The 18,382-nt window shown below is 42.5% G+C and overlaps 1 protein-coding gene across 2 annotated transcripts in view; it reads left to right on the top strand.

Moving 5' to 3' along the window:
* Positions 1–18,382, top strand: part of MAP3K15 (mitogen-activated protein kinase kinase kinase 15) — a 131,949-nt gene that overhangs the window by 58,127 nt on the left and 55,440 nt on the right. The window lies entirely within an intron of this gene.

The raw sequence follows: 18,382 nt of genomic DNA, 5'->3' as shown, positions 1-18,382 counted from the left end.
TTCTCAACCTTCCTAATGCCGTGACCCTTTAATACAGTTCCTGCGGGTCGCAACTCCTAGGTTGAGAACTGCTGGTCTGAAGGGCAACCAGGATAAGTCATGGGGCCTTCACTTGATATTGTTGGGTTGTCTCTTTATATATCCTGCTTTGTCATGTGTGATGAGAGTTTTAGGAAGTAGCTGAGTATTGAAGCTGCTGTTATGATATACTTTTGCTTTGGTTTCCATTGAGATAAAAAACACATAGAATTACCATCTTAACCATTTTTAAGCCTGCAGTTCAGTACTGGTAAATATGTTCCCATTATGGTGAAACAAGGTGCTAGAATTTGTTCATCTTGTAAATCTGAAACACTGTATATCAATTAAACAACTACTCTCCATTTCTCCTCCCCTCAGACTCTGGCGACCACCATTCCACTTTCTGTCTATGAATTTCACTGCCCCAGGCACCTCATATAAGTAGAATAATATAATATGTCTCTCTGTGACTGCCTTATTTCACTTAGCATAATGTCCTCAAGATTTGTTCACATAACATGTCAGAATTGCTTCCATTTTTAAGACTAAGTAATATTCCATTCTGTGGGTATTTTCTTTACCCATTCATCTGCCAGTGGACATTTCAGTGGCTTCTACCTCTTGGCCACTGTGAATAGTGCTGCTGTGAACGTGCGTGTGCAAGTATCCCTTTTTTTTTTTTTTACATTTTTTCTATTAGATCATAAATGCATAGATCCTTTATACATTAATGCATTTATGGGATACAATGTGCTGGTTTCATATAGAATTAGGAGCGTTTACATCACACTGGTTAATATATACCTCATCTCATCTACTTAATTATTGTGTTAAGACATTTATACACTTTACTTAATAGATCCGACATGTACCCTTGCATTATGCACCATAGGTGTGATTCCACCATTCACCCTCCCTCCATCTGACCTCTCCCCTCCCCCAAAAACCTCTTTGAAACCTTACTTTTCAATTCTTTTAGATCTAAGCCCAGAAGTGGAATTGCTAGATCATATGGTGGCTCTATTTTTAAGTTTTTGAGGAACTTCCATATTGTTCTCCATAACAGCTGCTCCATTTCACATTCCTACCGACAGTGTACGATTTCTCTAATCCTTGCCAACACTTATTTTCTGTTTTTTAAAAATAGTACCCATCCTAATGGGTATGAGATAATATCTCATTGTAGTTTCAATTTACAATTTCTCTGATTAGGGACAGTGAGCATCTTTTTATCTACCTGTTGGCCATTTGAATAACATCTTTTGAGAAATGTCTCTGAACTCCTTTGCCCGTGTTTTAATAAGGTTATCTGATTTTTCGTTGTGAGGTGAGGTGTAGGTTTTCTTTATGTACTCTAGCTATTAACTCCTGATCAGATATGATTTGCAAATATTTTCTCTCTGGGGGTTCGCCCTTTCAATCTGTTGATTACGTCCATTGGTGTACAAGAGTTTTAAGTTTGATGGAGTCAAATGTTGTCTATTCTCTTGTTGCTTGTGCTTTCAGTGTCATACCCATGAAATCATTGCCACAATACATAGTTTTTGTTGCAAAAAGCCAGTTGCATTTGCTTTCTAAGAAATGAGCAATCTCATTATCTTCTGAGCAGTGACCTCACCAATGATGCATCGTTTTTTTTCTGGAAGATATTTACCCCAAAGGCTCGCCACCTTCATCCGTCCTTGTTCCTCCTCGCTGCCCTCCTGGGGCCTAGGATGTCGTCGTCTTCTGTCGACTTCCTTGCTCAGTTCCCTCCTCCTTGTCCTTCCTCCTCTATTTCCCGACTGACTTATGTGTCAGTGGAAGAAAGCCATATGTAAAGAAGGGAAGAGCTCATGAGGGATGACTGAAGCTAACAGATGATCAGAAAAATTCCTACTTTTGTGCATGTTACACACACATACTTGAACTTACACAGATAAGTGAACTTGTTCTCTTTAGACTCATTGTGCTGCTATGCTCCGCATTCATTTTGACGATGCTCCCATCATTCAGAGTGTTGTTATGTCAGAGAAGGGATTTTTTTCCTTTGGAATTACCTTAAAAGCCAGCTTACAAGGCACATAGGAAATCATTCCGTGGGTTTTGAAGACCAATCTGGGTTTGGATTCCAGCTTCTCTAGTGTCACGGCTATAGTTTAGCCACTTAACCTCCTGAAGTATGAGCTTCCTCATCTGTAAAATGGGGTACTAACATCTCCCAGATAGTCAGTGGTATTTGGAGTCCTCCTGGCATGAAGCGGGTGCTTGGCTGTGGTTGTTACTATTATTGGGTAGCTTGAACACCCATATTTTCACCAGGTTGGGGGGATAATGTTTGACCATTTCCAAATAGCAGAACTGCTAACAAAATACAGAGATAGCCACCACAGAAGATATTGAAAATAACATTCTTTTGGCTCTGAAGGAAATTCATGAAGAGACATTTGTAGAAGGGTTGTTAGCAGAAGGACATTGTTGGAGTAAACATATGGCCCCCCGAGATGACTATTTTGAATGGGACAGGGTTTATTTGAATGTAGAAATTTGTGGAGAAAGGAATCGTATGTTTTGCAAATTCAAAGTTTATTACTTTATAGCAGGTTTCTCACCGTTGCCACCATTGATATTTTGGGCTGGATAATTCTCTGTGATGGGGACTATCCTCTGTATAGTACGATGTTTAGCAACATCCCTGGTCTCTACCCACTAGATGCCGATAGCTTTTCCCCAAAGGTAGCAACTCAAAATGTCTCCAGACATTGACAAATAGGGAGGCATTGTGGGGGGATGGAAAGAGCACACACTTTGACATTTGAATCACTTGCCAGCAATATGATGTTGCCAAGGTAATTAAACTTTATAAGCTTGAGTTTGCTCATCTGTAAACCAGGCTGGTGATGCCTGAAGTGAGGATTAAATAAGATGTGTCATATGCAAGTAGCTTGCACAGCCCCAGGCAGCTTGAAGGCAGTTCATGAAAGTTTAGTCCATTCTCCGTTCCTCCCCCATTTACACTTTGTAATTCTAATTGGGAGATGCCAACTGACTTAGTGGTTTGCTCTGTAGGAATTAGGGTTGTTGAAAGTAGATAAGAAAAACTACTTGTAATTTAGCCAGAAAGTTGCTCACAGCTCTTAACCAACTGTTAGTTGCCCAGAGCGCATTTAACTTGGGGTTGCTTTGAAAAATATTTCAAAATCACTCTGCTGTTTACTTCCACAAAACCATGGGCTGGACTGCTCTGGAAAAAAAATGAGTAATGGCCTCAGCACCTGTAGCTCAGTGGCTAAGGCACCAGCCACATACACCAGAGCTGGCAGGTTCAAAACCAGCCCAGGCCTGCCAAACAACAATGAAAACTGAAACAAAAAAAAAATATCCAGGCATTGTGGTGGGTGCCTGTAGTTCCAGCTACTTGGGAGGCTGATGCAAGAGAATCACTTAAGCCCAGGAGTTGGAGGTTGCTGTGGGCTGTAATGCCACGGCACTCTGCCCACGGCAACAACTTGAGGCTCTGTCTCAAAAAAAAAAGTAATGGGAATTAATGAGGGGTTCTAAGAATTAAATAAGAATGACACAAGTAAAATATTTAGCATATCGCCTGGTTCATAGATAATGCTGGATGAATGTTAATTATCCTTCTACTTCCTATCAGAATGCCACCTACCAGGGTTGGGTCATCTTCAACAATGGTTGAACCTAAAACAATGTTATGGCCAACTTTTCTGTCAGCCTAAGAAAATACAACACCCAAGAAAGAGTCAAGACTAATAATATAATAGCTAAATACAATTAGTAAAGAATTTTTGCAGAGAAGTGTTTTTCCCTACCTCCCATCAAATTTTCCATCATGGGATTTCAGAACGCACTTTCTTATGTTTATATATTTTTCTCAAGCATAGTTTTTTTTTGGGGGGGGTGAGGGGGACTCTAGTGGTTTGAGGTATCTTTTCCCCTATAACATTAAGGTCAGATATGGAAGACTTTGTCTTAACATATCTTTTGCCTTTGTGACTAGGCATCCAGAAAATTCCGATGCTAACAGCCTTACAGGTCACTCCCTTGATTAGCGCTTTCAGACTCATGGCCGCACATATTGTCATTACCAGCTTCACATATCAGCTTAAGGGTGTTAAGGACTGGAAATTTCTCTGTAATATGTTTTGACACATAGAGTAAACCATGAATTAGTCTGAGGAAAACCCTAAACAGTGTAAGTTGCCATCAAGGCCTCCATTTGGCACTCAGAATAAATAGCAAGTGGCCATTCCCTAAAGTCCCGGCCGCCATGTTGAATCTGGAAGGCCAGGAGACACTTAACATGGAAAAGCTTCCCTCTTACTCTCTGCCTGCGGACTTCCAACAAATGAAAAAACCCCACAATTCCATTTAGGAAACAATTGAGAGCTTCCTGTAGATTCTCTTCTATGCCAGAATCTATATTGAGAAAGTTCACGTGAGTTTATCCCTGATGAGAGAAACAAGGAGACGGCGTTTCAGATTTCCCTGGACCAATTTCTGAAGAGACATGCGAGTGACTGTTAGAAATTGGGATGACAATGTACATTTTATTTTCTGAAAGATTAGTAATTTAGTTTTGAATAATCCTTGTTTCAGAATAGTTGCCTTTTCCTGTGTACGAACACTTTGTAGAGGGTATATTTATGCCTATGTAGATGTAAAGAAAGGACTTTGTGTTGGGAGAAAGTATTGGTTTGGGAGGTAGGTAGCCCATATTCTCATCCTACCTCTGCTAGTAGCTGGCTGTGTATCTGTGGGCAAGTCCCTTTCCTTCCCAGGAATCAGAAGTGGACCTATCAAAGGTAAGAAAGGAAAAGAGGGAGGGAGGGCCACAGGTTAGGTACAGTTCAGAGTGTCTTTGGTTATACTCAAGGTGCCAGGTTGCAGGTTCACTCAGTGCCACGCAGCTATTTCTGTGGTTGACACGAAACAAGACTAGAAGGTAAGGAGGCCTCGGACTACAGGGAACAGTCCAGTTTAGCTTGAGTAAAGGGTTCATTTAGGAGGACAGAAAGAAATAGATGGCTGAGGATGGTCCCAGTAGTTGAAGACCTTGACTGATAAGCTAAGGAATTCGGATTTTGTTCTGTAGGTTCTAGGGAGTTACGGGAGGTTTCGTAAGCAGGTGACTAACATGAGCCAGGTCCCAACTCTACCACTAGCTGGGTGGCCTTAGGCAGGTCACCAAATTGGTCAGGACCCTAAAGTCCTCTTTAAAAGAGAGAGGAGAGAGACCAAATGATCTTGAATATTGCTTTCCTTTCAAAAGTTCTATGACTCTATAACTTGAAACATCATTTTATTGGCTGGATGATGATAGATATGTTGAGATCTTGCCTTTATAATGGAATCTTAATCTTATTAGCAATCTCAGGCCTATCCTGCATGTAAACTCACATCACTCTTCTGGGGAGAGTAATGTCTGCTTCCTGTACTTTGCTTTCTGGTAACACATTATATTGGAGATTGCTTTGCTTAAACAATAAAGATTTTGTCAGGAGAAACACAAGTTAACCAAAAGCCATACGTATAATTTATTTCACTGTCAAGTGCCAAATTTTCCTCAGATTATTAGCCTGCTCCCTCAGCTAGTCTGAGTTTAGTTTTTCTGTTGCTGCTGTTACTAGTTAGTTAATTTTAGAAGCAATTTCAGGTTGATATTTTTTATCACCAATTTTTCTTAAGAGCTTTTTATATGCTAAGAGCCATAATCTAGGTTTCCCACAAATTTATCCCCTGAGATAAGAATTTGGGAGCAAATACTTGTGTACAGCATTATATTTTCTATGTAAGAATAACTGGTAATAATAATTGTTTTCCTTTACTCTGTCAACAGAGTGAATTAGATTGATTTTCTAATGTTAATTCCATTTTTGCTACTGCTTGAATTTTACCCAGCCATCTTGCTAAATTTTTACTAGTTCTAATAATTTCCTGGTGGTTCTTGTGGCTGTTTTATGTATGGACTTCTAGCAAGTTCTCTTCTACCCTTCATACTTATTTTTTCTTTTTCTGTTGCATCATATGAACTCTGGTATTAAATATGAATCCTAAATGTTCAAGACAAAACTGTTAAAAAATTTTAGAAATTGGGGGCAAATAGTTTCTTTGGGAGGTGATCCCAGGAAGTTTCAGAAGGGGAATTAGGGGAAATAAGACAGGAACAGGAAGAAAGGCAACAGAGGGTATATTAACGAGCAGATTACCACTGTGGGAAACTGAGGTTCTAGACCAGTGGTTTTCAACCAGTGTGTCACGGCACACCGGTGTGCCATGAGAGGATCTTAGGTGCACCATGAAAATTTGTAAAGATTATTAATTATTTTTAAAAGAAGTTCAAAGCACAGTAAGTATATATATTTCTTTTTCTTTTCTTTCTTTTTTTTTTTTTTTTTTTTTTTTTGAGGCAGTCTCACTCTGTGACCCTGGGTAGAGTGCCATGGCCTCAGCTCACAGCAACCTCAAACTCCTGGGCTCAAGTAATCCTCTTGCCTCAGCCTCCCAAGTAGCTGGGACTATAGGTGCCTGCCACAACCCCCAGATAGCGTTTTCTGTTTTTCGTAGAGACAGGGTCTTGCTCTTGCAACGCCTTAGCTCCGGCGATCCGCCCGCCTCACCCTCCTAGAGTGCTAGGATTATAGGTGGGAGCCACCGCGCCTGGCCTTTTTGATTTTTTTTTTAGTCAACAGATTTAAGTGTGCTGTGGAAGTTTCACCATAGGTTCAAGTGTGCTGTGAAGATAAAAAAAAAAAAAAAGGTTCAAAAATACTGTGCTATACTATTGGGGAATTTGGGAAGAACGTGTAGAACATGTCTCACCAAAGGGACAAGGATGCTGGGGACTTGTCCACTAACCGCCTTGTCCATCACTGGTTGAGGGGGTGGAGCATGGCAGGTGCAATGGGACCCTTCACTTCTGTAAGCACAGGTGATGCCAGGGAGGTGTGGGGGCTCCGTGGAGTGACTGCTTATCCCTCCTGTCTTCGTAGGAGGTGATGTTTTAAACTTTGAATGCCTCCTTCTTCTGATCAACTATTTTTCTTGAAATATTAATTTCTGATGAACTTCTGACTCTTTCTCCTTTCTATTTTGTACACAATTACGGGGAGAATTTCATTGTATTTTCCCGGAGGGGTTCATTCTGCTCTGAGGAAGACACTGGAAATGATCTGAAATTTATACTTTTATGAGGTTTGGCACAAGAGGTATTGATGCCATGGTTGCCTGGTTACTCTGTTAAAGATTTTTATTTGAGATATTGTATTTCTCTATTCAAAAGTGGTTCTGTTTCCTTCGATGTACAATTGAGGGGCTGATGAGCGTCCTTGTGAGTGGACAGAAAATTGTTCCTGGCATATCTCTGGATTGTGCACACACAGCTTCTCCCAGCAGCGTGGGAGTCGCTGTAGTGAAAACTCCCTTATGATCCCTGACTTTAAGAACAGATGGCAAGCTCATGCCTGTAATCCAAGCACGCTGGGGGGGCCGAGAAGGGTGGATTGCTTGAGCTCACGAGTTTGAGACCAGCCTGAGCAAGAGCGAGACCCCATTTGTACTAAAAATAGAAAGGACTGAGGCAAAATGATAGCTTGAACCCTAGAGCTTAAGGTTGCTGTGAGCTATAACGCTACAGCACTCTACTCAGGGTACCAGAGGAAGACTCTGTCTCATGAAAAAAAAAAAAAAAAAACCGGATGGCAAATCTTGGCTCTGCTATTGATCCGAAAGAAACATCAGTGCTAATCGCCAGAGGACCTGTATGAACTGAGGCAATTCCTATTAAAAATTACTGTTACGTACTCTTTTGCTGGTGCATTAGGGTAGTTCTTATAGTGATCTTACATGGCATGCATTAGGTATTTTAACAACAATGCCGCTTTTTTTGTGGTTTTAAGAAGAACTGCCCAGCAAGTCAGGTAAAAGGAAGTTCTGACGAGCAGCCAGCCTCTCGGGATATGATTAATGGCTGGCAGGAAAGGATTTGGGAAACAGGGGGAACCGACTATCCTTGTGTTGGTTTTCCTGGGCATTTGGGGTGTGAGAAGGATCTGGGAGTGAACTAGCTGCTCCTTGGGCATTGGGGGCAAGGCTTCTTAGGAGGAGCTAGAGTCTGGAAAGCCATTTGGAATAAAATGTGCAACTTAGCAATTAGCTTCTGCGCCCTTCTGGGTAGGAGTCCAGTGATTAGGCAGAGCCTTTGAAAATTTAGTAGAAGAGGAACAGAAATGGCGCCCTGGGGCGTTTCCTTTTGTCCCGCTCCTCTTGGTTCCTGGCTCTCGAGCTGCCCTCACCTGCCTTCAGTCTCAGGAGCAGCAGGCTGCCCTCACCTGCCTTTGCATATGCTGTATTCCCCCTGGAATGTTCTTTCCCTCATTGCTTGCCTCGCCGAATCTGATCCCTCCGAGTCTCGTTTACATGCCCTCCTCTGAGTGATGCTGATGTTGCAGAGAATACCAAATCTGAGAAGGATGTTACGTATTCTCATCACACTTGCTGTTTTCCTTCGTAGCCCTCACATTTCTGTGCTTGTTTAATACCTATCATCCCTGCTAGACTGTAAGCTGGAGGGGGCAGAGGCCAGAGCATATACTAGGCTGTTACTACTGTGCCACGTACATAGCCGGTGCTCAATAAAGATTTGTTGACTGGGCAGATGAATGACTAAGCAATCAACTGTGGTGTAAAGTTGGAAGAGATCCATCTAATAAACCTAGCCTGGGCACTAGAGTTAATTTAAGGGTTTGAGAGTAAGGCAAATCTTATGTTTTCTTTCTTTATATGGGAGTCTATGCTAAAAAACAAAAGGACCCATGTAATATGTATTCAGTATATACCCCCCAAAATGTAAAACCATAATTATTGGCAATGCTGTCATCCAAAGATTACCAGTGAAGTAGGGCCTGGCCCGGAGCAAAGAATTCAGAGAAGTGGAGATGTACATAGGCAAAGTGAGGGGCAGTGATGACAGAAGTCTTCCTAGGATGGGCTCCCACGCATCTGCTAAAAGGGGGATTTTGAGATAGACTCAGAGGGCGATAGGTTCTCCTGACCAAGGGAACCCCTACCTTTTTAATTTTGTTGTCTTGTGTATTAGACTAGGGTAACTGCTGTAACAAATAGTCCCATGATTTTAGTGACTTGAGACGAGAAGAGTTAATTTTCTTTTTCTTTTCTTTTCTTTTTTTTTTTTTTTTGAGAAGAGTTAATTTTCATTCATGCAGCATTCCAGTATAGATGTATTCTGGTCAGGCAGTTTCTTCTTCGGGTGATTTCTTGGCGAACCAATCTCCTAGCCCTTGAGGTTCTGTCTTCTCTTGGATTCTCAGGTCTCCTTTCAGCCAGATGGTAAGGAAAGACAGAGCATGGTAAATTGCATGGGAGGTTTTGTTCAGCTATTCGTACAGCTTTGTTCAGATGTAATTCACATACCGCGCAATTCGCTACTAACAGTGTACAAGCCAGTGGTTTTTAGCACCTTCACAGAGTAATACAACCATCACTACAATCAATTTTAGAACTTTTTCATCATCTCTTGCCAAAAACCCCATGCCTGTTACCGGCCACTGCCCCCCCCCACTTTGTTTTCCTCAACCCTGTTTCCCATCCCTAAGCAACCACTAATCCATCTTGGCAACCCGATAATAGTTACTTTCTATTCTCTTATCTGGCTCGCTAGCCCTAGGCCACACTAGACTCTTGTCTGTCTCTATGGCTTTGCCTATTCTGGGCCTCTCATACAAATGGAATTATACCGTATGTGACCTTTTGTACCTGGCATCTTTCACGTCTTTCACGTTGTTGGTGTTCATTTCTTTCCCTTCATTCCATTGTGTGGATAGACCACCTTTTATTAATTTATCAGGTGCTGGACATTTGAGTTGTTTCCACTATTTGACTATACCGAGGAGGCTTGTATCTCCTGCTCAGGAAATGTGTGCTTCACACATTTCATTGGCCAAAAGTCAGTCTCATGGCCTAATCTCGGGGCAAGGGAAGTTGGGAAATGTGGTCTGGCTGAGTGCTCAGTAAAAGAAGAAGAGGTGGGGTTTGGTGAACCTGCTACAATTCACAAATAAGGAGTAGAGTTGAATCAGATCCATCAGCGTGGAGATTAATGCCCTTGTAATGTCCCAGGGCAGGACCGAGAGTTCAGGCAGGGACACTCTTCAGCTCCTGCTGCCTTTATCTGAGTGGGGAAAGCCATGCTGAGAAGTGCCCAGCTCCGTCTCGGGGCCTGCCAGCCCACTGTCCAGCCCAGTGTTCAGAGATAGTGCTTGGTGGTCCCAGGAGACTGGACAGGTTGGGATGATGGGAGCTAAGGTGGATGATTAGATAGCGGCCCTGCCCTGATACATAACTAGGTCCTATTTGGAGAGTCGGAAAACAGCCGTTCCTTTGGCCCTGGGCATTGTTCACACTAAAACATGGGTCGCCTCTAATTGTTCCCTTCCCTATATGTAAATACGAAGCATCTGGCCGGGGTAGGGCAGCCGCTTTCCTGTGGCAGGTGTATATCTGTCAGGGTTTAGTCAGGAAACAGAAACCACTCTAGATATTTAAAATAGAGGAAACTTAATACAGGAAATTGGTTACATGGGTGATGGAGGAGCTATGATGCCAAACAGGAAACTGTGAGGCTGACCAGAAATTAGCCTCAGCGGGAAGCTGCGACCACCCCGTGGCTGGGGTCTCCAGGAGAGAGGTGATGTTACCAGAGCCCAGGTGCCAGGATCACTGGGAGCTGTCATGAGCCAGCCCCAGAGAGGGAGAAAGGACCCTGGCTTCTTCCTCCTTCCCGTCCTCCAGTCACTCGCCCCCTAGTGTCTCCTGCGGGCTACTGCCAGCTGATGAGCCCCAGCCAGAGGAGTCAGCGCCCTGCTGCAAAGCAGAGCAGTGCAAAGGCCAGGAATGTATCTGCGGGCAAACAGAGTGGCCGAGCAGGACACTGCCCTGCAGAAAGAAACACTGCTCGGTTTCTAGTATATTTTTTACTAGAAAATTCTGTGCAATAATCTGTAAAAGTGTAAATGCACAATTTGAGTTTGGCCAAGTGAATACACACATGGAATTACCACGGTCAAGATGTAGACTGTCAGGCCTCTGTCAATTCCCTTCTGCCCCTTCCCGTTCAGCGGCCCCCACCATCCAGTCCCGGCTGGGATAGTTGTGATTGATCTGTGTTCTCCTGCCCGCACTGAGCCCTTCATTTGTAGGGTCCATTCTGATGTTATGTCTGTCCACTGCTCTTTAAAAAAAAATTTCAACTTAGTTCTTCTGTTTATTTGTGTTTTATAGTTTCCATTTCTCATAAAATACCTGCGTGCGCACACTTGCTCTCACACACACTCACTGTACTTATAGAAATAATATATTTATAATAGCTGTTTCGAAGGTCTTGTCCACTGATTTCAACAATAGTCATCTCAGTCTGTTTCTATTGGTTGTGTTTTATCTTGATTTGGGGTCACATTTTCCTGCTTCTGTGCAGATCTCCTAATTTTATGGCATCCTGGACATTTTATATAAAACAACAGTGGAGACTGCAGTACACTTTTGTTTATTACCCATAGTATCTGAGCCCCTTCCTAGGCCTGATGGCGAGCAGATGTGATGGATTTTTTTCATATTTTTCCTGGAGAATAGCTGGATTGGGACTGGACCCCGCTTTTAATTGGATTTGGTGTAGGCCCAACCTTCAACCCCTGTGTCTCTCCTGCCTGTTTGGACTTGTCAGTATTTGAACAGGGAAGGTTTAGGACTGCTGCTCCTAATAACTTTGGCCCCAGCTCCTGCAGGACCCCAGAATCCAAATGCCATGACAGCTTTCTACTTTTGAGCCTCTCCTTCAGTATAACTTTCTTAGTAGAATTCAGGGGACAAGTGTAGGATAAAAGAATTGCAAGAATTGTGGGATGAAAGAATTGCAACTGATTTATTTTTGCCTGGCAGTGCTTCCAGATTGCATTCTGCCCCGTCAGGCCGTGCTGTTATCCTAAGATTGCCTGATTTCTCCTTGGCCTTGAGAAGTCTCTCTCCTCTGTTCATTAGTTCCTAGACCAGACGCCCAAGCACGGAGGATGTCATGGTGCTCTGCTCACTTCCAAAAGGTGCATTTTTATTGTTACTATAGGAGCAAAGGACTTTCATGTACTTCTACCTCCAAATTGGAAACACAGGTCTCTTATCAGGTTTTGACAGGTGACCCAGCACAAAGTCTATTGTAGAAAGAATTCTGGTCTAATGAGACCTTGGTTTGTTAATGCTCAAGGCTGGTTTAGAAGAAAGATTTGTTGGAATTTTGTTTGCCCCCCCCTCTGAACTTCCCCTCATTTACGCATAGTGTAGAAAAGAGGGCTGTGCAGACAGGGTGGTTGGTGGCAAGTCAGTGCTCTGGCAGACCTGTAGCTCACAGTGACACGGGAGGTAAGCAAAGTGCAGCATCCTTTTTAGATGAAGAACTCAAGCACAGAAGGGGTAAGTGCCTTGCTCAAAATTCAGATGGTTAGGCTCAGTGCCTGTAGCTCAAGCAGCTAAGGTGCCAGCCACATACACCAGAGGCAGCGGGTTCGAATCCAGCCTGGGCCTGCCAAACAATGACAACTGCAACCAAAAAATAGCCAGGTGTTGTGGCAGGTGCCTATAGTCCCTGCTACTCAGAAGGCTGAGGCAAGAGAATCGTTTAAGCCCAGGAGTTGGAGGTTGCTGTGAGCTGCGATGCCATGGTACTCTACCCAGGGTGACAGATTGAGGCTCTGTCTCAAAAAAAAAAAAAAAAATTCAGATGGTTAGAAATGGTGTGAAAATACCTACAGTCTAGCTCTACATGATTCCCAGCCCAGTGTTCTGGTTTTTGAGGTAGTGTCTCACTTTGTTGCCGTGGGTAGAATGCCATGGCATCATCATAGCTCAAAGCAACCTCAAACTCCTGGGCTCAAGTGATCCTCCTGCCTCAGCCTCCCTAGAAGTTAGGACTACAGGTAACCACCATACTGCTCAGATAATTTTTTCTATTTTTAGTAAAGATAGGGTCTCACTCTTGTTCAGGCTGGTCTCAAACTCCTGAGCTGAAGCAGTCCTCCTACCTCAGCCTCCCAGAGTGCTAGGATTACAGGCATGACCCATTGTGCCTGGCCCCAAACCAGTGTTCTGATTTTATTTGGTGCATTTTATTATATAAATAATAGATGAAAATGCTCAGCTATTCTTATGAAAAACTGAAAACAATACATTTAAAGCAGCTATTCTCAACTCGAATCTCTGATCCCACTGATATTGGGGAATAACCTCTCATTTCAGTTTGGTATATGTTCTTTCAGATAATTTTTTTATCTGCTTACATACTGTTCAAATACATCATCATACAAGGTTTTTTAAATACAGGAGTATGCAGGAGGTATTCTGTTATTTTCTTCTTTCTGTTAGCAAGCAATGCTTGGAGCTCTTTCGATGTTGTGTATATAGTCAGTCGTGCTCAGTTGGCCATTCATTTGCCAGACATTTGTTGAGAACCTACCATGTGCCAGATCCAGTTTTAAGTACAGGGCACAGCAAGTAAAGAGACCGGATTAAAAAATAATAATCATAACCCTTTTGGAGCTTACCTTCTAAACTGCAGAGAGAGAATAAAAAATAAGGAAAATTATTAAAACATGTTAGGATAGTAGGGAGGGCCAGTGGGGTGACAAGGTTGTAACTTTAAGTCGGGTGCTTAGAGATAGATCTGACCTACTAGAAAGGGGCCTGCAGAAAAGATGTGAAAGAGCCAAGGGGACATATCATGTAAACATGAGTGAAGGTTAATCCAGGTAGAGGAAGCAACACGTGGAACAGCAAGGAAGCCTGTGGAGGCAGAGCGGACTAGCTGATCGGAGTGGGGGAGGGTGGTGGGTAAGAGATGGGGTCGGAGAAATGAGTGGGAGCCAGATCTAGTGCAGTCACATAGGCCACTGACAGGAAATTGGCATTTGCTCTAAGACAGGAGCCACGGGAGAGTTTTGAGTAGAGGAGTGACCTGCCTTACGGCATAGAGAGTCACTAGGACTTGTGTGTTGAGAATATCATAGAGGGGAAAGGATGGAAGTCGGAAAGGACCATGGCTTAGACCAAGCTGGTAAGTATGGGAGTCATGAGGAATGGGCCTATTTCAGATAGAATTTGAAAGAAAAGCCAAGGAAACACACCCATTAAATAAAGGATGTTACAGAAATCGAGCATGACTGCACAGTTTGGGGCCTGAATAAGAGTGTTACTGGACAAAGAGTGTCCGGCCACCTGTCACTGTCAGCCAGTGTGTAGAGATGGGGATAGGTCCGCCAAACTTTGTCAGAAGGCCAGCAATTCTGGAGAACGGTGAGAGTAGCCTCTGTAAGACTGTTCTGTTCTTCCATTTCCAAAAATCAGTTTTATACATAAAGGTTCAAAGCAACGACCATATTAGCTCTTATTTTAAACAATAATCAGCACAACTCAGTGGCCATCTATTACAGCATTGTTTTTTTCTTGAGACAGAGTCTCAAGCTGTTTCCCTGGGTAGAGTGCTGTGGCATCACAGCTCACAGCAACCTCAAACTCTTGGGCTTAAGCAATTCTCTTGCCTCAGCCTCCCAAGCAACTGAGACTATGGGTGCCCTCCACAACACCAGTTATTTTTTTTTTGTTGCAATTGTCATTGTTGTTTTAGCTGGCCCAGGCTGGTTTCCAACCTGGCAGCTTTGGTGTATGTGGCCGGTGCCCTACCCACTGAGCTACAGGCCCTGCCTATTACAACATTTTCAATTCAAAAGTCACTTTCCTAAATCAATCCTCCTGCAGCAAAGACCACATTAGCTCTTATTTTAAATAATAATCAGCATAACTCAGGGACCTATTATAACATTACTGATTCAGAAGTCAATTTCCTAAATCATTCTTCCTAAACTGTTCATGGTGGGCATCTTTAGGGTGGAAGCTATATTTCCAAAACAGTAAGAATGGGTGACAGAAGGTGAAGGTCACACGGGACCTAAAACTGACCAGACCATGTGTCATGTTGGCCTTAGCCTGCCTGACTCCATCTTATTCTCAGTACATGTGCTTTCAAGAGAAAGAATGGACTGGCTATTAAACAAGAAGGGGAAGACTGTGAGAAGAACAGATTTGATGGTATGATCAAGAGTTTGGGATTTGGGGCATATTACGTTTGAGGTGTTAGACATGGCAGGGAGATGCTGAGAAGATATGGGAGTCTGGAGTGGAGGGCAGAGGCCTGGGCTGGAGATAGAAATTTGGGAGTCATCAGAAAACAGATGGTCTGGAAATCATAGCAAAGGGATCGAATGTATTTACTGAGAAAGGGGAAAGGATTGTGCCTCGGGACACTTCCGATGTTGAGAGATCAGGGAGATGAATAGGAATCATCAAATTAGACTAAAGTGGGGGGAAATCGGGCAAGCATGGTGTCCAGCAAATCAAACAGAGAAGATTGTCCGAGGAGGAAGGAGTGCATAGTTGTCAGCTGTACGTGTAGGTCAAATGAGACGAGGACTTGAGAATTGGTGGCTGGGTTTAGCGATGATGCAGACCTACTGACTCAGAACACCCAGGATAAGAAACCCTGGTATACAGGTCGCATCTCTAGAGATTCAGGTTTAATTAATTGGAGTGCAGCCTGGACCCCAAGGTTTTTAAAGATCCCCAGGCAATTCTAATATGCGGTCAAGGTTCAGACCCACTATCAAAGTTGCCTTCTCTTAATTGTGAAATGGCCTTACCGGCCAGAAACAGATGTTGCTGACTGATTAAACACAGGAGTTTTTATCTGTAGACTTGCTCTTGGATACCTTGGGATCTAAAAATGATAAGCAGATCTGAAAGCTGATTATTAACGACTAAAGGGATTAGCTATTAGCACCTGTCTTAAAGTGGCTTTTAAGCTGAAAATCTCTTTGCTTTTCATTTTCCCCAAATGTTTGATTTTTATTTCATTTACACTCAAAAGACCTTTTGTTTTGTAACAAGGTTAAGTTTCAAGTTAATGAAAAAATTTAAGGGAAATCTTGATGTAACTGGTCCAAAACAATAACAACAACAACAACAACAAAACAAACCAAATCTGAACTCACATCGATAATTAAGCATTTAAGTGAGTTAAGTACATTCTTTTCAGAATCCTGAATATTTCATACCTCAAAAGTTGGCTAATTACAGGTGTAGAAATTTTGTACCTCATTAAAGTTTTAGTCTTTCGAAATTATTGAAATGCTTTAACAAATTTGAGTTGGGTTGATATCTGCAGGCTCTTAAAAATTAAAGAATATCATGAATGAGCTGTGTGGTAAGAGATCTGGTTTGCAGGCTGGCTAAATTGGATTCTATGTGACAAAGAGAGGAATGATCAAATACATTCGAACATGACCACGATAGAAAGTGGAAAAAGTCCGCGTTGAAATGCAGGCTTACTTGTTGCAGGCTTCCAGAAGGACTTCAGTTGTCTAGATTAGCCCTTTTGGACCCAGCCATGTTGGGTTCCACAAGAGAATTAAACCCTAATGCCCTATGGCATCCATTGTGTGGAATGAGTGAGTTTCTCTCACATGTTCAGAATGGCTCCCATGTACCGTCCATGGGAGAATGGAGAAAATAGTCACCCAAAGAATCAAGTAATTTTCTCTAGGGCTTAATTCTGTCATTCAACCCCAGTTGAGAAAAGCTCTTTTAAGTACTAATTTGTCATCATGGATGACAGTACAGGTAGCTTTTCTGGGGCCCATGTCTTTAGAAAAGAAAACACAAAAGAGTCTATTGTGGCTCCATACCTGTGGCTCAAGTGGCTAAGGCGCCAGCCACATACACCTAAGGTGGCGGGTTCGAATCCAGCCCAGGCCTGCCAAAACAACAATGACAGCTGCAACCAAAAAATAGCCGGGCCTTGTGGCGGGGACCTGTGGTCCCAGCTACTTGGGAGGCTGAGGCAGGAGACTCACTTGAGCCCAAGAGTTGGAGGTTGCTGTGAGCTGTGATGCCATGGCACTCTACCCAGGGGGACAGCTTGAGGCTTTGTCTCAAAAAAAAAAAAAAGTCTATTGTAAAATTACCAAGAAATTAAAAAGCACAATCTCTCTACTCACTTATTAGAATAGCTATTAAGAAAAATGTGGCTTGGTGCCTGTAGCTCAGTGGCTAGGGCGCCAGCCACATACACTGGAGCTGGTGGGTTCGAATCCAGCCCAGGCCTGCCGAACAACAGAAGATGGGATGAGTCAGCCCAATATCAAACCATTTAATAAATGCCGTAATTGTTTAAAACAAAAAGAAAAGAAAAAGGAAAATGTATACTGGACCACCTTATACAAATCCCTGCAATCATTTTCTGAGCATGTGAAGACATACAGACTTCTGTTTATGTATGTAAGTATATATGTAACTAGTGTTTATTTCAATTAATGGGATTATGCTTTTCATTTAATTCAGTTTTTTCCCATGAAATGTTACAAATGTTCTTCTATATAACTACATATGGATCTGATCCTTTATAATGGCTGCATGTTATTCCATAGTTTGGCTGTTACGAAATGTATTTTGTCGTTCTTCTGTTAATGGACATTAGAGTCATCTCCAGTTCTTCAGTATTACAAGAAGTGCCATAGCAAACATCTTTGTTCAAAAAATCCTTGGAAAAAATGTATACATTACAGATTTTAGAGGTGGAATTATTGAGTCAGAATGGGACCTTTTACATTTTTTTGTTATTAGAACCTCTGTAAGTTGACTACCCAACAGAAATGGTCAACATACAGAGGTGGTCAACATAAGGAACTAGGTCTACTGCACTTACACATACATGGGGTGTATCTCTGGTCAATGAGAATTAGGTCAAGTTAAGGAAGTAGTCAAAGTAGTCAATGTCAACTGTGGAGGCTCTTCTGTATAAGAAGAGGTTTCTTATGAAAATTGTCATGCATAATTATGGAAGCTGAGAATATGTCATCTGCAAACTGAAGAACTAGAAAGCCAGTGATGTAAGTTAGTCTGACTCCAAAGGCCTGAGAACCAGGGATCCCATTGATGTAAGCTGCAGAGTGTGAAGGCCTGACAACCAGGAGCTCTGATGTCCAAAGGCAGGACATGATGAATGTCCCAGCTCAAGTAAAGAAAATGTACCCTTCCTTGGCCTTTTTGTTCTATTCAAGCCCTCAACAGATTGGATGATGCCCACCCAGATTACTCAGTCTACTGATTCAAATGCTAATCTAACCCAGAAACACCCTCACTGACAACCAGAAATATTTTACCAGATGTCTGGGCATCCCTTAGCCCAGTCAAGGTGACATATAAATCCAGTGTTGGATTATAAAGGAATGAGTGACAGTGATGGGAAAAC

Source organism: Otolemur garnettii, unplaced genomic scaffold (genome assembly GCF_000181295.1).
Source record: "Otolemur garnettii isolate 467f Iridium unplaced genomic scaffold, OtoGar3 scaffold00051, whole genome shotgun sequence".
NCBI lineage: Eukaryota > Metazoa > Chordata > Mammalia > Primates > Galagidae > Otolemur > Otolemur garnettii.
Note: the sequence above shows the minus strand (reverse complement) of the source record. Positions and strands in the feature narration are given on the sequence as shown.